The sequence below is a fragment of the Dermacentor variabilis genome, chromosome 2, assembly GCF_050947875.1.
Source record: "Dermacentor variabilis isolate Ectoservices chromosome 2, ASM5094787v1, whole genome shotgun sequence".
Lineage (NCBI taxonomy): Eukaryota > Metazoa > Arthropoda > Arachnida > Ixodida > Ixodidae > Dermacentor > Dermacentor variabilis.
In genome coordinates this window covers 121,407,851-121,428,766 of record NC_134569.1, presented here as the reverse complement: position 1 = coordinate 121,428,766, position 20,916 = coordinate 121,407,851, and the positions used below count along the sequence as shown (strand labels likewise).

Below are 20,916 nucleotides of genomic sequence, written 5' to 3'. Positions count from 1 at the left end.
CGGAATGATATCGAGCGTAAATACTACGTGGTCGCAAGTCACTGGTTTTCCCTTTTATCGCATGTGTATGTCTTATATTATGAAGTGCAACGAATCGCTATCTTTGAGTCCGTTATCGTGAATCAGTCCGCTGCAGCGAACTGATTCACGCTAAGGAGCTTTATGTACTCCCCTCTTTACCTACTCTCGAATTTCCAGTCTCGCCTGTTGAGAACACGGAAGAGGGAGGGAGGAAAAGAACAGGTTAACTAGATTAAGAAGAGAGGTTAACCAGATTAACTATCCGGTTGGCTACTCTGCACAGGGGGATGGGGTAAGGGCAGAAAAGATAAGAAAACAACAGAACATTAAAAAAAAGAAACACGTTAATTCTCACATTGCATAATATAGCAATTAGTCTCGTTTCTTTTAAACAAGCTCACTGGCACTTTTAAAGCAGTTCGGGCCGACGTCGGCTGGGACCAGACGAGTTCTGGCTTCCGTAAGGGGATGGTGGTCAGTCGTGTCGAGCGTGGTGCTGAGGACTTTGTGCGTTAAAACGACGACAATCACACATGGGGTGCGCTATCGTCTATTTGCACCAGCAAACTTCACATTCTGGACTTGTGGCCATTCCGATGAGGTAGGAGTACGCATTAAGCTACTCCAAATCATAGGCAATAAATGAGAGTTACCTTCCGCCATGGTAAGCCACGTGGAAGGCGGAGCTTCAGATGGGGATCCAGGGAACAAAGGCGCTGGTTTTTGGAGTCTGTCGAATTCCATTGGGCCAACTAAAGCTCGCGAGCTAACGCATGGGCGCACACACCGAAGAAAACGAAACAGAGTACTTCGGGCCGATCCGTGTAGTTTCTCCTTTACGTGTTGGTAATGCGAGAATTGACCAGGTACACATCCGTTCCGACTTCACGTGATTATCGTGTGACCAAGGAGTTTGTTTCGTCGAGAGAAATCATATAGGTCATTGTGCAATTGGATAAGGGCTTGGTCTTCCTATGCAACAACATGCGGTATAAAGGTTATGAACAGGGATAAAGTGCCTCAGAAAAGCCAGCCAACGTTTCGATAGGAGGACCTATCTTCGTTAAAGGCGAATATAGCCTTTCGCCTTTGACAAAGATAGATTCTCTCATGGAAACGTTGGCCAGCCTTTCTGAGGCACCTTGTCCCTGTTTATAACCTTTATACCACGTGTGCTACTCCATCTGCCAGCCCCCCTTTTTGATTATGGAACAACATGGTTATCTAAGATGGAATGTATATTATCACCACTCTGTTTGCCATGCTACGAGAGAGGAGGCAAGTCTCTCGAGAAGTCTCCAGAAGCAAGAGCTTTTGCATGTGCGCTTACAGTACCCGGTGTTTCCAGAAAGGTCCACCACACACAGCCCGCAAGGACGCTTCACGTCGTATTATTGTATTCTTATTAATGACACAGGTTCGTTTTACGTTTTCTGATGTGACTCGGAAAGCTTGCAAGAGCTCATAGGCTAGATTCGGGCAGATTTGTTTATTTATTTATTTGCAATACTGTCAGGATATAAATACGTAAAAACTTGCATCGTGGAAAAAGACAGGCACAAGAAAACAAAGTGCTTCCCATTTCAGTTTTAGTTCTGCGTACATGTCATGTTCTGTACAGTACTTGGAAGTCATGAAACCTCGCAGTTGTGTATATATGGTCAAGCCAGGAACCCAGAACGATGCCTTCAAACAACTCAAACAACGGTTGGTTGCACGGTAGCGCCGGTATATCTGTATCTCCGCTCACGGAGCACTAAAGGTGCTGCTTCCCTATATAGCAGCATACATTTAGTCGGGATCATGATTAAGAATTAACAAAGCAATGAACGGCTGCAGATTATCGAATACATCCTCGTCTTCGCGTTTGGCACGGGTGTGCGCGTTTAGATCCTGGCGAGTGGCTTTAATTGTACTCAGGTTTTTATATTACGGTGATGCTGTCGTTTTATGCCAGCCGACAAGTCGGCGTACGTTCGTTTGCGACATTTGGGGCGTTAATGCTGGGATATATTGGGGAGGGGGGGGGAATCAATTGGGCCTACTCTTTTCGTAATGCCGCTGATAAAGCACCGCCCCCCGCTGGCGGTTTGGCGCCGCAGGAATCGCGTACGTCCCAGTTGCGTTGCTGAACTGAGTGCGACTTTCCTACGCATCCGAAGGAATTGCGGATGGACATTCGGGCTCATTTGGCACGCGCTTGCCGCCTCTCGGCGCAGCGGGGCGGCGGGCAGTCTCGGTCTCTCGCACCATGCGACGGTGGTTTGTTATTCTGTTCGTATACACGCCTATAGGACGTTATTACTTATTGCATCAGATGCGGACGGAAACCAGCTTGTAACTCGGTGGGCGGGCGCTGCGTGAATTGGCCTCCTTGTAGCCCAAGGTCCCTTCCTTCTTTCTTTCTGTCCCCTCTTCTTCGGCTGGTTCAGTGTGTGTGAACGTAACCGGACGAGCTTTGCCGTGGCCGTTTCATTAGGCGAACCGCTCGCGCTGTACCGTGGTCGGTCGCATGGGGTGGTCGCTCCGTTAATTACCGAAAAATTGAGGGAGGTAGTGGGGGAGTGCGTGGTGGTGATCGACCGACCGCGTGGTCGTTGCGCAATTTCCTGCGATCCCGCTCGAGAATCCGCGGCGCGTACCACGTCACGCGGGGCCGCGAGAGAGCCCTCTGGTGAGCGAGGCAGGCACTTAGCCGGCGCCGTCAAATTAACCTGCCGCGTACGCTCCTGCTGGCGCCACGCGTACGCGGGGAAGAGGAAGCGGCCCTTGGGAGACTTGTATGGGAGACGTGGTCACCGGGCCTCTTCTTCCTTGCGCTGCTGCAGCGTAGCGCAGTAATTAAGCGGGCGCCACAATTACCCATCGAGCACCGCCGCCGAGCGGCCACGGGGCACTCACTGGCGAGGGCTGACAGAGCTGCTCCGCGGCCAAGCTTTATGGCTTTCCAAGCGGAAGCACCGCCCACAAAATTGCATTACAGCTAATATGCCTGCTTTAACTCATTCGATTACCGGAATGATGTGTGGGCCCAAGGAGCTAGGGGGGAGAAGTGCTCGAAGACGTTGAGCATTGTGTGTGTGTGTGTGTGTGTGTGTGTGTGTGTGTGTGTGTGTGTGTGTGTGTGTGTGTGTGTGTGTGTGTGTGTGTGTGTGTGTGTGTGTGTGTGTGTGTGTGTGTGTGTGTGTGTGTGTGTGTGTGTGTGTGTGTGTGTGTGTGTGTGTGTGTGTGTGTGTGTGTGTGTGTGTGTGTGTGTGTGTGTGTGTGTGTGTGTGTGTGTGTGTGTGTGTGTGTGTGTGTGTGTGTGTGTGTGTGTGTGTGTGTGTGTGTGTGTGTGTGTGTGTGTGTGTGTGTGTGTGTGTGTGTGTGTGTGTGTGTGTGTGTGTGTGTGTGTGTGTGTGTGTGTGTGTGTGTGTGTGTGTGTGTGTGTGTGTGTGTGTGTGTGTGTGTGTGTGTGTGTGTGTGTGTGTGTGTGTGTGTGTGTGTGTGTGTGTGTGTGTGTGTGTGTGTGTGTGTGTGTGTGTGTGTGTGTGTGTGTGTGTGTGTGTGTGTGCGCGCGCGCGCGCGCGCGCGTGCGAAGTTTGCACCGAGCAGCCCACGTCTATACGGTCCGTTTCTTTTCGATCCGCTGGGCTGTGGGGTGGGACTGCATGCCACGGCCTCCTCAGCTTCACTACTGTGTTAATCAAAGATCGCCTGGTTTCGTCAGAACCAGTCGTGCTTTCGCACCAGTCCAAGGCACGAGAGAAATGTGTTTGTTTCCCTGTAGTTGCTCACAGTTGGGCTGCTTCCGCCAGCTGCATGTTCGTCCCGTCCGTTCGTGGGGAACAGCACGGGCTCGCATCAGTAGAAAGAGCTAGGGTTGGTGCGCTATCTCAAACACGTTGAGTCTGTACACGTTGGCTGAGCCGTGCTGCCAGAGGGACAAAGGTCGCACAGAATGAGCACAGGCAAAGCACCTCTGCCTCCAATTTGTGGCCTGTGGTGACATTGGGCAGTTTCTTCCGTTACGCGGAGGCTGTGAAAGTTAACCAATTTAACAAAGGAATCCGGTCATGACTGCTACACTGAACGCCAAGGAAGGAACGAAACACGCCTCAGTCGAGATTCGTGAAACTTCATCTATATTTCCCACTGTGTCCGCTTACATGGCATTCAGAGATGGTGGGGCTGATGTACTCATATTTCCCGCCTGCCTTAAAGCTAACAGCTAAATTAAATTAGAAGGTTTTACGTGCCACAAGCTCTATCTGATTACGAAGCACGTCGTAGAGGGGGATTCCGGAATAACTTTGACCACCTGGGGTCCTTTAACGTGCACGTAACGCGCGGTACACGAGCGTTCTTGCATCGGAACGCGGCCGTGATCGAACCCGCAACCTCGAGATTAGCAGCGGAATGCCATATAGCCACTGAGCTACGGCAGCGAGTGACCTGTAAAGGCAATGAGCTTCTGGCAAAGAACCATGCCCTCAGGGATGCAGTGCGCGAGAAAAAGAGTTATAGATATCGTTTACATGAAGTTTGAAGCACATTATAAGAATCGGTTGCAGTGACTTAATGATTAACACGATGTACGTTTCTTACGAAAGTTTCGTGTCTCCTGTGTTGCACCAAGAAGTTCGCTGTCTGTAATAGTCGCGCCTTTACTGATGAGAACTAATGTTTTAGTGCGCTCACTTGCCACCTAAAAGGCGTCGTCTTCGTTCAGTTTTCCCCATGGCGAAGCCATTATAAGTTCGCTCTAAGGAAAACAATCCTTCTCACTTCTCGCCCTAATAAGGACGCCCTTGCGCCCACGCATGTGCGGGCACAATGGATACTCGAAGCACATGGTACAGAATGCCATTCGGCGGGGTGCAAGCGGATCTTCGGATAAGAGAGAACAGGCAGGGAGGTCGACTAGACGAACATCCGCTTTGCTACCCTACGTTGTGGTTAAGGGAAAAGGGAATAGACAGAGGAAAAGAGGGAGTGAGCGAGCAATGTGTGCATCCGTGGCTGTTGAACAAACAACTCGTACCGAACGAAGTACAAAGAAGGCGGACAGAACTGGCTTCTGTCCCGTCCTTCGTTCGGATCGTGGTACTTATTTCCAAAGATACTTTACCTACAAACTGGCCCAGCTCACTGCCCGGGCTTACCTTAATTTGCTTTTTTTTTTTTCTGTTCACCTCAGCTTACTGCTACGTAACCCTGCTGTCCTCTTGTTGACTTCCATTTAGCCTTATTCCCACGCCAATTTTCCCCTCCCATTTGTACTATTGTGGACCAAGCGATGTCAAAATCGCTCTCGGCTTTATTGACAGTCATCCGGGCATCCGCTGCAGCGAGTCTTCGCTTTCATGTACACAGTGACGGCGGTGGCCAACGTCTCGGTATGTCTCCCGAAACAGCTTTAGCCGCTACGCTTTCCTGCGTGATGAAAAGTTCGAACCAGGGATTAATGGAAAACAGATCTGAAATTGCTTCAGTTATATAGGGGATATTTCCGGTCCGCACGCCGCATAGTACAAGCATCTATATACTTGATATGCTGTTGCGGCGTACGGACCGGAAATACTATGTTCGCGTAGTGGCCCTCCCCTTCTTCTGTTAACGCAGTTGCTTCGACTGAGCGTATCGAGCACAGCGTCCGCAAAGAATGCGTGACCATGTACCTTCGTAATCGATAATTTTTCACTCCCACCTTCATTGCGTAATATGGTTGCTATAAACCGACCTATTGGTGGCTCTGAGCGCGAGAATTAGCCGTTGCCTGGAAAGTATACGCAGTAACAATCTGGTTTCTCTGAGAGGTGATTGAAAATACCTTTATCTATCTATCTATCTATCTATCTATCTATCTATCTATCTATCTATCTATCTATCTATCTATCTATCTAATCTATCTCTCACTTTTTAAGTCTTTTGCATGTTTGCAAAAGAAACGAAAATGAAAGACTGCTTGTGTCATTTGCTGACCATAACCCTACCCGCCGGTTTTTCGCCTATAGTTATAACTGATCGCGGCGTGCGGCTACAGTACATTTTCTTTTCTTTTTTTCACCTACTAATGCAACCGCCGATTGACGCGAGCCCTGTGAGCGACTTCCATGACAATCTACGCATACCTTCGCGTAAGACGTTTTCACAGCCAACTTTCCCGCGCGTAAGACCGTTGCGTTCTCTCGTGCGCATCGCGAGAGACGTGTGCGGACTACACCGCGCGCACCGCGGGCTGTTCTCGCCGACGTACATATAGTGCGGCTGGTTGTGGGGCACTCGCGCGTACGCTAGGTACACGCGCGTTCGCAGTGGCCGCAAAGGGAGCAGCGGTGATATATAATCCGGTCCGGGAGGCAAGGGAGTCGCACTCCGGCCGCCGCGAGGTTAATTAGCCCGGCCGCGTGATCGATGGAGATTTCTGGGGGCCGATCGCTCTCCCTCTCCCGTGCGCTCTCCTATTGAGTGGGCCAGCCCGCGGCCGCGTGTCTCGGCTCTCCCTCGGACCTCCGTTGCGAGGAGTCGTCGTCTGGCCTCGCGATAAAAACGTGGCGCAGAGCACGCGGAGCCAGCCTTCCATTCAGACTGCCTCTCCGGTTCGCTCTCTGCTTATGCGCCACGCGAAGGAAAGCCTGTGGTCTTGTGTATGTGTGTGTGTGTGCGTAAAACATCGGCGTTGCGCGCGTATACTGGTATACCAGCGCTAGCCTGCAGCAGCTTCGTCTGCCTTGGCTTGCCGACATGGAAGAGGGCAAAGGGTGTTTTATGCGCGCGCGAATGGGCCGGTGTGAACCTTGTGTGGTCGAAGCGATCGTCTGTGGGGCGGCCCATTGTTCTCACCGTAATTGCCTGGGAGGGCTCGGATTCGGGCCGATAGTCGGCGCCGTATATCGCCGGCGTTCGTTATTGCCGAGTCGGTTTGACGCGATGATTGCTCGCGCGGGTCTCGATGCATGAGCGCTCCTACGGTATCGGGTTTTGTTTCGAGTGCGGCTCGCCGGCGTTCGGAGCTTGCGTGCCGTGATTTGGAAATTGGCCGGCTCGTATACGGTCCTGTTAGGTACACGGCGTTTTGCAACGATCACTTATGCTTTCACTGCGGCGTGGTCATAGGAAATGTGCCAGTGGCGTCGGAGTTACACGCGCACGCTGCGCGTGACGTGTAACAGGCGGTAACGGGGTTATCGCTGCTCTAGCTTGTTGGATTGTAATTACGTCTTTCACGTATGGTTGTGTAATGTGTGACGGCGTGTATGAAGCGTTTTGAGACTTGTATACTTTGTCTCTGAAGGCGATGGGCCCAGCGCGCGGCAACTCTACCACAAAATCTGGTTCTGTTTTCTAGTTCGCCTTGTTTCCGTGCTTTTGATTATATCACAATGCCGGGTCAGTGGCACTGTAAACAAAACGAAAACGCTTGGACTATATTGTTTCTGCGTTACTTTGTTTGGAGAGCTACTGGCACGGCATTGAAGGGGCACTGTGCAGGTAAATGCGCTGTCCACGGTTTGGCAGCACAACAAATTTACTTTTTTTCGTGTTTGCACGTTTTGCCACCTATTTCACTTGGTTCCGTTCATCTGTGTTACTATTCCCATCGATCCACTGATACATGTTTTTCTTGCCGCCGGTGAAGCCTCCGTTTGTTCGCCTTATTCCGCGACTCTTTGTGCGCTTTCGCACGCTTGGAGTTCACAGAGAGTCCTGCAAAGTGAGCAATCTTCTGCGACTCAAAGCCGGTATTACAATTACGCAGTCGTTCCTCCGACATAAGACTCACAACCAAGGGAAATCGTGAGCAGCGAAAGAAAATGCACCACACGAATAACAAATGCCACGAGATTTATTTTCAATGGCTTTCCGGCCATTGCGATATCATTGCAAATGATGGCGTAGACAAGACTGCTCGGAAACCACCTGATCGAATACCAATGCGCCCGGTTCCGGTCTCTTGAGATAGACGGTGCGAGGCAGCTGTGCCATCAGGCTCGCGCACCCACGTTAGCCGAGTGGAATACCGCACATATAAGGCTCACCATGCAGATTGCAGAGACTAAGCCCTTGGCTGCAACTTGGGCCTCCGCCCGAACTATGCTGACAATAGGTACCTTTTCTGTTTCGGTTGTGGCTGGGAGCTGCCTTCACTCAATTCCCCGTGCTTAGCGGCGACTAGACGGTCATGCACAGACAGACCGTACAGACGCTATTGCAATACCGTCACCGCTGATCATTGGCCCAGAAGGCGGTGAAGGCACTTTTGGGCTTTTTGAGAACGACTGGCTTGTGATAGTGCCTGTGACTGCTTGGTGCTGTCCGCGCACGTGCACACTTTCGCCGCCTTCGTCCGTGCCTGCCTCTCTGTTCCCCCCTTACCGTTCTCTCGCATGGGGTCGCCAACCAAGTGTTTTTCTTGTTAATATCACTGCCTTGTTTCTTTCTACTCTCTCTCTCTCTCTCTCTCTCTCTCTCTCTCTCTCTCTCTCTCTCTCTCTCTCTCTCTCTCTCTCTCTCTCTCTCTCTCACTCTCTCCGGCAGTATACGGTGTTTAGCGCTAGTGACTTCGCAACCTCGACACACCAGCAGCTCGTGAGTTGGCGTTCAGGCATAGGTAGTACTAAACGTGGTTTCACCAGTCTCATCATGTCAGTTGAACGCATTTTCACCAGGAAACGTGTCACTCAATGTAAACTTGTGACGCCCCAACATGCGCATCCCGCGCGTGAAGAAGAAGGAATGACGATAATACAACGACGACAGCAATGGAATGACGACGACGGAACGACCGCAACGGGATGGCGTGACGATGGTGCAGTGTCGACGACAGCTTGACGATGGCGGCACGATGACGAATTGACGACGATTGTCTGATAACAAAATGACGATGGCGAGGTGAAGGCATGAAGACGAAGGTATATGGGGATGATAGAGTGACGACGACGTAACAATGACTGCGGCATGAAAACAAAAGAGTGAAGACGCCAGAGTAACAACGAAAGAACGATAGCGGTGGCATGGTAATTAAAAAATGAGGACGATGAAATGAAGGCGACGAAATGATGGTGTGACGGAGACGTATTGAGGGGGACGGCATAATGAAGGCACGACGATAGTGGATTGACGACGACGCAGTGACGACGACACGAATCAAGACGACGAATTGACGATGGCGGAATGACGACAACGGCGTGTTGGCGAAGCCGTGTTCGTATTCGAGCCCACTTCTGCCGCTTGCATGGATCACTTGCCGCCCCGGAAAGCATTAGTTTACGCAATATTCGGTGTACTGGTTTGCCCCTATACCCGGAACTGGCCAATCGTGCTAAACAGCAGCAGCCAGCGCCCGAAATGTGAGCGGAAAAGCCAAAGCGAGATTTGCTTTGAAAAGGTTTGCTAATACATGTGAGTGAAAGGCTCGAGAGGTTGGGAGTAAATAGACGAGTAAACAGGCCAGCCATTGCTCGTTGCCTTTTTCCTGCGTATATTATCAGATTTGCAAATGTATATGCTGACCGATTTCTGTAGCTGTCACGTTGCTAGCGCATCCGTGTCATCCAGCCGCATGCAGGTTCACGGATCGCAGCACTTTATGTTGAATTGAAAACGTTTCGCTCGGACCGTCCTGTGTCCTGCACACTCGAGGGTCAGTGTGTGCCGATAGCGCGGACACTGCTATATAGCAGGACCGTACAGCATCGACTATGCGGTCGACTATACAGCAGGATGCACAGCAGCGATATCAGAGCAACAACCGCGCAGGCATGCATATGCCGCCGAATCTCGTCGCGTTCCTTCGCGCGCGCGGCGCGACCGCGAGGTATACACTACTACCTGCATGCGCACCCGGCAGCGCGCGGGACCCGCGGGAGTGCTTTTCATCGCGCGTTCCGTCGGGGCCGCTGCGGGCAGCGTAATCCAATTAAACGCGGGTCGTCTAGGACATGAGCTATGGCGCTGCCGCCGTGCGTGTCCCCTAGGCGGCCGTAATTTACGGTGTAATTAATGCGACGCGGACAATGTGCACTTAATGGAACTCCGAGGCTGCTGCTGCTGCTACTGCTGATTCACGGGCTGCGTGTTGCGGCCATGGGACGATGCGCGCGCGCGCGCCATTATAATGCTGTGGAGACGGGGGACCGGCGAAACCTCGTTAAGCCAGCCACCAAGGAGGCTGTGTGCGTGTGTGTGTACCTTATTTTGACCGGATAGAAAACGAAGTCACAAAAAACTTGTGATTACCCGTTTCTGCCCATCTTTTATTGCGCTGTTTGCCTTCTCCGTCGGCCTCTCTTATTGGCTCACCGAGATTGGACAAAATGAGGACGATTTTTGTGCGCACACGTCCGACGAATTCGCTGTAACTCCCATCTGCGCTCCTGATAGCGCCGGTTATTACCGCCAATTCTTTCGGAAATCGCTTAAAAAGAGAGGCAACCGCGCGTTGTGTGCGCCGACCTTTCTCAAGTTATTGCTGTTTGCGTGGGCTACAACGAAGGTACCGTGCAATCTCCCTGATTGCATAAATTGCCCGTAAATTGTCGGATACCATTGCTACTGTGTTTTTCAGCGGTCTAATTAAAACCATCGCGTGTGCCTTGTACGTGACGCGTGTTTGCCAAGATGTACTTCCCTTCGCCACGCTTCAGGGCCGTCTGTATATATACCGATCTCCTGCTGCTTGTTAGACGTTTCGGTTAATAACAAACCTTCGGTAAAGTGTCATATATGCGTGCAGTGTGTAAGTATACGCACACTTTAAAAAGAAAAGTCGACCGGCCACTTACTGATAAAGAAGCGGCTTTAATTTGCGGCTATACATAATTAAATAGCACGCTTTCGAAATCATGGACGTCACAACGAGTTGGTGCGATAACTTATTCTTGGGCAGTGTCGTTATACATCGTCTTTCGTTATTGCGTCCTTTCCGGCGTACCAAGCTTCTTGTCGCAGTAAGGATGGTGGCTCTGCTATTTAAATAGTGTAGTTTGCTAATACAGTTTAACTTGACTTAGTGTTTCACTATATTGCTTTTATTCGACCTTCTCGTTCGCGTCTATATATATAGCTACCTCGTTTGCTTCTGTGTTGGCATTCGTTAGTGGAGACAGTGCTTGTAGGTCATTCCCCTCCGTCAACATCGCCAGGTTCTCTACATTCGGACCCTGGGCTCGTGTTCGTCCCGTTTACGTCCTTGTACGCCATTGCGTAAAAAATATATCGCCAACAAATTATATCAGCTGACCCTGCCTCAAGGGCAGTGCGGTGTTCCTGTTATTGTTCTCGGCTTGGACAAGCTGGCACGCACGTCGTACCATTGCACAGATATAACTCCAGCAAGCTTTTACCGAATGTTTAACAATATGCAGCGTCGTGTGCAGAAATGTCTTCAAGCCGGTGGTGGGCATTTGCAGCGTCTCTTGTAGCGAACACTGCACTGCCGTTAAGTAAAGCGTCCAATGTTGCGACCGCCATTGTTGTTCCGTGGCCAGTGCACACAGTTACTTTTTCGGACGCCCATTGTATATTCGTTTCCCGTCTTTCGTCCATTTAGCGCTGTTAATTATGTCCCACCATTTCAGCGATAAACTTGCCCAGCTTTCAGCAATAACTTGGAATTTTCCTCCTCAGCGGTTATTATTATTGCTGCTGTAATCGTTATTTTTGCAAACCCGACGGGGAGGTATACGCTCTGGTAACGTTCGTTTCCTGGCGCCTCGTTATCCGCCGGTCGATGTGCGCTGTATCACACTTCTCTTGCTGTTGCCTATTTAGGATAAACGAAAGAGGGGCGAAGGGGAGCATTCTCCCCCCCCCCTACTTTTTTTCCCCCGTTGCGACGAGTGGCATCAGGCAGGCAATTAAAAGCTTGACTCGAGCGGTCGCCCGTCGCAGCCTTCCCTCCTTTGCTCGGCCGCCCGCGTCCTTGCTGGATCCGGCGACCGCCTGCCCATTTTTTTTTTTTTCGTTCTTCACTATTACCTTTTCTTATTCGCTACTGCGCCTTCTCCTCCTCGTGCCTGTGTTATGCGCGTGCGCGCTCACACAACAGCCCGAAACTTGGCGCGTTTTAATGAATAAACCGGGTCCGTCTAATTTTCTATGGGGCGCCCTTGATTGATCGCGGCGTTCTCCGCCGGTCTGCCCCACCTGCGCGCTTGGTCATCGTTGGCAACACAGAGAGGAGGGGAATGAAAACGAAGAGCGAAGAAACGCGGGAGTGCTACGAGCGGCCGAAACTCCTCAGCGCGGCTTTCGGCGGCGGCGACGCCGGCCGGCCGGCCGGCTCGCCGCGCCACTCGTCGCCGGCGATCGGACGCCCGTTCGGCCACGGGCCAAGCGAGGCGTGCGCTGGAGTGTCAAGTCGGCGCGGGCCACCAACAGTCTGCACTGTATACGCCGCACGCCTCGCTTTTGATGCTTATACGAGTCGCGCGCGCGCTCGATCCTTACTCGCTTTCGGATCGCATCGCAGACCACTCCTGTGGCCTGCCGCTGCTCGTCCTAGCGCGAAGCGCGGAATTGCTCTCGAGGGTGGGCGGCCTTTGTTCTTCCCTTCCGGCGTTTCGCTACGGCCCGTGGAGCCTTCGGTGGTGGCTCTTGCTCTCCCGTTCGCGCTGCAGATGGTCGCCGCATCTTGCTGATCAGCTGCGCTCCGTTCGCGTTGTTTCGTGGCCGCCGAACGAGATGCGTGCGAGAAACGGCGCGTGTGCGCGCCCGCCGGGCTCGTATACGATCCCTCGCACTCAGCGTGAACTTACAGGGCCGCCGAAAATGGAGTGCTTTCAAGCCTCTCGGCGTCAGAGTTTCTGTGTCTGCTTTGCGTCCGTGTCGGGAACAGAGTGAGGGCAACAACCGGGCCACTGTTTGCACTGAACGACATCAGAGATATCACCGCTCCCGTACTATGAAGAGCTCTGTGCAACAGGTGTCATTGCGGTCGGCTATTCGGCGATCATTCGCACATATTTTAGATATATTTTGGAGAAGCACTGTTTTTTCGGCCTACAGGCAATTTGTGAACTTCGTTCCTAAATGTTCTGCTATTTCATGAGAATATAAATCTCGCAGTTCTTTATATAGCAGCACACAGACACGTAACACGTACAAGCATCAGCAGTTGTGGAACAGCTGCGCCAAACTGCGCCGAGAGCGGGCCTTCGCGCCATCCGCCGCCAAAACGGCATTTTAGCGGAACATTGCTGCGAGCCTGCGCCAAAAGCATTCATAAGAGCAAATCCCTCCTTCCGTCGATACTTCGCAGCACGAAGACCTGCAATCAAAACCAACAGCAATCTGTCATCATCATCATCATCACAGCAGGAATCGCAGGCCCGTCGGGGTCGTCCGGATCGCCATTCGCGCATTTTGTGAACGGTTTCGCTGGCGCGATAGCAGCAGCGCGAGTGCGGCCCCAAGAAGCTTCCTTTCACAGGCCTTATCGCTCTAATGCGCCGGAACAGAAAGCGTGTTTTTAAGTTGTTTCTCTGTGCGAAAATTCAATTATAAGTTTTGAAATAAAAGACATGCACTTTACTCCTCAAGACAAATACATAAATTTTTCGAATAACTTCCGGTTACCTTGACTTGTAAAATTGTCGTTATGTACAGCGGTAAAGTGTTGAATCTTATGGCAATAGCAGTTTGGCGTAATAGTTCTGCGGAAGCCCGCAAGGTGGAGAGAAGTAATTAATAAGGGAATACCAGACATGCACCAGTTCGTAGCAATTGCTACAAAGGAAACCCATATGGGCTCATCGAGAGAAAAGCCTCACAGGTGAAGAATTCGTCCCGGTCCCGGACTCGAACCCTGGACCACCGCCGGTGCCGGGTTCGGGACAGGCTGTAATTATGTATTATCAATAGCAGTTATGTGGACACTCCAGGCACATTTTGCCGTCGTCGTGGCCGTGATGTTCTATATGAAGTCCAAAGGCAATAACACCATCGACGATCGCGGCTCAATCTCGCGTGCGCAATGTAGGAAAGCGGGGAGGAAGCGCGCCATCTTGCGTCGCGCGCAAGAAAGCGGAGGAGAGGAAGGAAGGGGGCGTTGGTACTGGCTGCAGCAGCGGCGTATGGCGCGGTAACGGGGGCTTTATCTTGATCCGCTTTGGGGGCAGAGTCTGTAGGCCATCCATGATGTGGGCCGACGGCTCATAGCCTTGCGTGTGCTATGTTCTTGCCACTCAGTTCGCGTTGGAGCGATAGACAGCACCGAGGCCACTTCGCTTGCTGCTTCTTCCGCGCTTCTTGACAGCGAGTGTCCGTGGTCGTCGAGTATGATGTGTGCATGTTTGCCTGTTTGCCTGTGCGTGCTGGCGCCATGCTTGTTAATTTAGTTAATAAGCGATTGTTTACGAGCTTATACGGCTGATAAAACTATTATCCTTATTTATTATGGCTGTCAACTAATTTGCTATCGCAATCGATGCTTCGCTTTTCGGGCGGAACTGCGAATTTTTTCGCTGATGGACGTACACTTAGAGCGTACTAGAATAACTTCATTCTAGTACACTTTAGTACAATGTAGTGCCGCTGTACCGTCTTGCTGGCGCGTTATTCGGCTTTCATGAAAACCGCGTGGTGCCGCGAAGTTTGCCGAAGGAGGATGTCACATTCTAGGATTAAAGGTAGGCTTTTTCGATGTTTGTGGGTTATATCGGGGATTTGCAAAATAGCCGCTCTGACCAGAATCGCACCTGGGGCATAGTTCGGAATGGTATTAGCTAAAGCCCCTCTATCCACGCGCCACTGCCGCTTTCTTAAGTAGCGACAACCTTTGATGTACGCCGCCTTTTCCCCTCACACCAAATCCGGTTCCGGCGTTTCCGCTTCCTGGAGTTGCGCTGCGGGAATTTCCGCTTTGACTGCCCATGGTGAGACGCCCGCGCGTGCTTAGCAGCCGGCGCTAATCTGAGTAGCTCTAGCTCTAGCCCATGGTCTTACACCGTGCTCTAACCACTCCACCGAGCGTCACCCGTGTGCATCTGCGCGCTTGTGCGTACGCTGCGCCCGCACACTTTGCCTGTCGTCCCCTTTCGCTGTGCTTGCAGTTTCTGGAGCTGCCGCGGTCACCATAAGAAGAATGCAAAGGGGACAAGCTGTTGTATTCCGCTTAAGTAGTAGCTCGCGGTCACTCTTTTCCAAATGCACGAAAAGCGGCAGTGGTCTCCGAGCACCCAGGCACTGCATTCCCCTGTACGTTGTCTCTCGTGGCACAACCCGTCACACGTTGACGCGAACCTGCGAACACGACCAGATCGCCGTTTACAATAGGCGGTGGTTCTTAGATGGAATCGCATTAACAGTTTAAATCGCAGCTGGTGCAATTAAAGCCTCTCCAACGACGCGAAAGTAAACAACACTAAAAAAACAGCGTCACTTCCACTCGGAACAGGAAGCTGAAGCTACGTAAGTTCCGCTTGACGCCGGAAGCTAAGGTGTTGAGTGCGAGAGACAACGCTCTTAAATTCTTAAACGCTCTTAAAAAAGGATCTAGTAACGTTGGGGAGAGAAGCGTGGCGTAGGAGGGTAGGTTGGCGGTACTTAACCTGGTCGGCAGTGGCGCGTGGATGGAGGGGCTTTAGTATTAGCGAATGAGGTCGAATGTGGTGTACACGGCGAGAGCCGCCACTTCGATGGGTAACGCCATGTTCGTTGACGCGAAACTTTCGCCTCGAGTTTTGGTCGCAGCGCTATTTCAATGAAATAGCGTCGCCGACGCAAACAAAAGACCCTCTTTGCGTATCGCGCATGCGCAGTGGCGATGACGCGATTTATTTAGCGACCGCAAAACCTTCGCGCCCCTATTCGAAAACTCCCTAATGTGCATGGCATGACATGAGTATATTGCACTATCATGTTCAGCTCCGACGCGCGTACTCGATCGGTCTTGCGGTGAGCATTTGCCCGCAACCCGTGATTGTCGCACTGTGTTGCATCCGATGATAATAAGCACGCGTTTCTTGATGATGTGCCTGTGGTGCCTTGTCTTCGCCTTGTCGACGAACCAGGCCGTAGCGCCCTTTGTGCATCGTGGTGTGGAGGAACGTCGCGTCCTTTCCTGACCGCTCTTGCAGGATAAATTTGGCGCCAACCCGTCTCCATAACATATCGACTATGTCAGTTAAAATTTTCATGGTGCATGGTAAGCATACGTGCTTTGGACCCTGCGCCAAAAGTGCTTGCTGCTGCGCCAAATCGGCGTTTTGTCTGCGCCGAAATGTGAAATTTCTGTTCCACCACTGAGCATGTCATCATCATCTTCTTGTTCTCTTCTCTCTCTTTTGATCATCACGCCTTGATATCGGAGTTCCTCTTTTTGCTATCTTTTCGCCTACAACTGGGTGAAATTCCACAGAGCGGAGTGTTTTCAAAGCGATGGCTGCGTTTTAGGCACTCCCTAGCTGTACTCGCGGGTCGCCGTACGAGAGAGAAGGGGAAGAAAAGGTTGGGAATTTAACTAAACTTCGTCCAGTTTGCTACCCTGCGCGGGTGCAGAGGAGAGTGAAAGGGCAAGAAGACGAGAGCTCAAATTACGTGCCTGCGATGGACGACGCCCGGCGAGTCACTCTACGAGTTTGTTGTAATGGCACCCTGGTGGGATTAAAGTCAAATGGGACTAGGAGGGCCCAGCCCCCCTCGACTATTTAAAGAGGGGCTCGCCCTCCCCCCCCCCCTCGTCAGCACAGGTTATGGCTGGTAGCCGTAGCATTAGTTCAAGACAAGGTCCGTTATCCAAATTTTGGCTCCAGAGATGCCTCTATTGTGCGACCACCGCTGCGCAGTAATTGACCGGACGAATACAAGGTCTTTCAAAAGGTGTTGCGCCGCCAGGAAGCTCGAGGAATGGCTGACCATCGGACGCCCAAGCGGCCAAGTAGCACGTTCTTGTCCATGGAGCAGCTTGTGCGATTAGCGCAAACCTCCGGCGCGCACCCTTTGACGTAATGGCATCTCACTGCTTATGAGACCTTGGAAAGGTCGTCCAAAAACTGTTTTTATCGCGACGAGACTTTTGTATTTATCGATGCATGGTACTTCCTTTTGGAGTACCTTCCATATCTGATCTGCACCAATCAAGAGGCCAATGCCTTCTTAGTGTGGAACTTGAGGCGAGGAGTATGAATCAGCAACAGGTTCATTACGTTTATTAAAGGCATTAATAATTGTCTGCAGGAGGCTCGATGAAGTATTTGCAGATGAGAGGGTCTTCCACCGCCCCATTCTCGTGAAGAGTGCGCCGTCGAACTTTGAGCGGTGACTCGACTAGTCTACGACGTGCGCATCTAATTACACTTCGGTGACCATATATAAAAATGGCCGGATCGACCTCTCCGACAGCTGCAAGGTGTAGTTCTCGCCATTCAAATATTATTAATAAAGATGTTTTACTCTCTCTCTCTCTCTCGCGACACATCCTCCTTGGTAAACGTACGCTGGCTGCCTTTATCCAAAACGTCTCTGGAATAGACATAATGGTGCGCTTCACAAAGGTTTGCAAAAGTACAGTGTTGCCTTTCTCGTTAATTTGACTTAATGCAAGATGCCTAGAGGTGCTGCTCACCGCGTTCTCTTTGTCTTCTTTGCTTGAAACAGTTTGCTTGCACATGGAGTAGGCGTGTTGTGCTTGAAAGCGTGAGCAGCTCACCTTCTGCCGACTGTCAGTAGCTCGATGACTCTTGCTGGAACAAGGCGCTCATGAACCTGAACTGATATGAATGAAGCCCGCTGCAGCCACTGATAATCAGTAGGGAAGCGAGAATCACAAAGTTAAACTCAGGATATGCGAAGGAGGAAACGAGTTAAAATCACGCAGTTTGTGCTTCTTGATACAGTCAACCACAAAATTTTACGGAACACGACATCTGTGAAAAAGCTGAATATTGGAGCAGCTTCAAAACGCAGCCTAGTATTCACATTTACAGCCTCTGGAAGTTTATGGGAACAACATTGTGACGTTCAGTTTTACTGAATGATGTTGCAGACTGCTCGGAAATTGAACGTTTCTTTTTTTAGATGCCGTGGTCCGTAAACTTTTGTGGTTGAGTGTACATGTGATCAAGTAAGCACCTGAAGGGCTCAGCAGGCTTAGACTGGAAAGGGGACGTATACACAAGCGCTGCTCTCAACAAATGTTTATTTGAAAACCTTCTCGGGAGCTTATATATGTGCATGCATATATATATATATTATCACAATGTAGGCGTTAGACAAGAAATAAGCCTAAAATCAACATAATATTTTAGCTTAGATGCACCAATTCGTTTTGTCCTGCGGGTTATTTGTTTGTTTGTTTTCTATTAACGCCACAGTAGATGTAAACTGTAATAACGCACCGTGCATGCCTATTGATTTCTGCTTCAGGTTTTACTGCACGTTTCTGTTAATTTCTGCATATATTATGATAGTAGTCTGAAACAATGGCCGATAGTATGCCGCATCCGCGGTAGTATGCCGCAACAAAACCATCGTCCGTCCTGTTTACGTTGTTGCCGCGCTCCCTGAAGCGTTTCTTGAGACAGTTACCAGTATGTTCTATATGCGTACTATTTGTCTCTGGCTGGTTAGGTATCACGTGGCTCCTTTTCTGTGGTGCGCTCCGGATGGTCTTTGACCATAATAGCCCCGTCGTATCCGACAGGGCAGTGTCCGTCACGCCCGACTTGAGGCAGTCGATGATTGCACAGATTGTTCACACGCTGGTGGGAACGTCTGCTGCAACTGACGAGGCGCGAAATGTGTTACTTCGCATCGCATACAGCGTGCCATAGTTATCGCTGTCACTTCGGCGTATTTCGAGTGAACTGCACGCTTTTTTTTTTCTTTGTCAGTCACTCCACCGGTCACCTTGAAGTAATACCGTCGTGTCAGCGTACTAAAAATTAACCAAGTCATTTGCTACGCGAATTTTATATGCGATATTTTCTCCGAGATGCAGAAAGAAAAACGCACGTTACAAGGAAAAACCCAAGGAAGCAGTACATCCATGCTATAGCCTCGAAACACGGCGTTGATCACCGTGGTATTTCTTACAATAACCGGCTGAGACATGAAGTAGCCGAGCTGTAAGACATCAAGCACTGTGCGCAGTATTTGAGACTTACTTGCAACACAGGTGTCGCAAGCCATCGTCATTTGCGTGTTGACGCCTACGCGGTAGTGACGACTCTTTCTCTTACTTGCGCTGTACAGCGGCTGCTCCCCTCTTACGCGGCTGATATTCCGGCATTAAATACTGTCTCCTATCATTACCCCTGTTGTTTCTGAGCTGTCATTGGATACCTGCCAACTCTCCGGAATTTCCGATGATATTTGCAAGTTCGGGCTCGTTCTATACGAGTTCACGAAAAATAAGTTATATTCGCGAAATGTCTTCGCTCGTTGGACTCCGACCGTACCCTTGTAGGCCTGCTGTCTGTAAACGGGCAGGGGCAGGGCACCTTCTTCGAGCAAGTTTATTCGGACAAGTTCCTGAACCAATAGCCGACACCGAATTTGCCGAAAAACTAACTGTGTATATGATCTAAAAACATTGTGTTGCTTGTCAGTTTGTACTGCTACAAGTTTGCAGTACTGCTTCTGTGCTGGCTCTACAGTTAAGTCGTCGTTAATAAAGTCATTATACATCCCGCAAAAAAAAAAAAGTGTGTGCTCTTTGAAAAGTTTAAAAAGAATAGGTGCCATTACCACCTTGCAGCGTCGCTTCCGTGGGATTTTGACGAATTTCAAATTTCTCAGGTTGGCAGGGTATGTTATTGTCACTTGTGCCGTAAAGGCGACGCCGCCTCACATCCCACTTCGTTTCTCCTCTCCTAATTTCCGTAAAGTCGTTGTGGGCAAATTCCGTGCCTCAGCCATTAGGTTTGCTATATATACTAGCTCGTTGGAACACGTCATTTTTGCGAGGTGTCGCGATGAGGTCTAACGCATATTTGGTTTAACGTTGCTCGCGCGTTCGGACGTGCTGCCTCCCGACAGGGCGCGAAACTTCATTTGTGTTTACCCCGCCTTTTTTTTTTTTTGGTACTCAGAGAAGCGGCAAGCGCACGTAAACGGGTTCGTTTGCAATGTGGAGGGCACGCGTGGAAGCCGTAAGCACATGGGTAATTTGGCGCGGGACACATTACTTAGCTTGATTGAAGAAGTTCGGCAACAAAAGACAATTAGCGCCGCGCTATTAAGGCCCCCGCAAAAGAGGTTGGCCGCCAGTCGCTATAGCGCGCTCATATTCGTTCGCATATGCCCGCGTTCATACACTACCGCGTCAGTTGGAGGGCGACGATGAAGTTGGCACACGGCGCGGTGCCTCGTCTGCAGCCTCGAGGAAACGAGCTCTCCTTTCTCCGGCGCCGAGAGAGCGTTGCACGCACAAATGCGAGGCGTGTTTCACAACATGCGATCGCCTTTTATGATCTATCAGCCGCCGCTCGCCGTAACGCTCTCGCACACGCGGTGACCAACGAGTGGTCTATGCAGTCTATACGTACGGCGGTGCGCGCTGTGCGAGGCTGGCTGCTGTACACGTAGGCAGCCTGGCGCGCGGCCTCGACGCGATCGGAGTGCCTCGGCAACCGCGGCGTCCAATCCATCTCCGGCTTCCTTTTAATGCGATCTTTGTTGGCGGTTGTCCTTAGCGTGATGGATTCGGCCACGGAACGCGCCTGCGGTTTGGTTCCCTCGCGTTCGCGCGGCGATTTTTCTTTTTTCTTTTTTTTTTCCCCTTCCGCACGCAGCGCATTGCCCCGTCGCATGTTGGGCCCGCCGTGAAAGCGCCGCGCACGGCAATTAGGGTTTGGTCACTAGCTCCCAAGCCGGAACGAATCTCCCGCTTCGTTTCTATTAGGGACCGATGACCGATTCGGATAATCCCCGCGGGTCGGGCTGCGTGCACGCTACGACCGTGTGGGGAAG

The 20,916-nt window shown here is 51.0% G+C and overlaps 1 protein-coding gene across 1 annotated transcript in view; it reads left to right on the top strand.

Annotated features, from left to right (window-relative positions):
• PolA1 (DNA polymerase alpha catalytic subunit) overlaps window positions 1–20,916 on the top strand; it is a 132,345-nt gene that overhangs the window by 108,920 nt on the left and 2,509 nt on the right. The window lies entirely within an intron of this gene.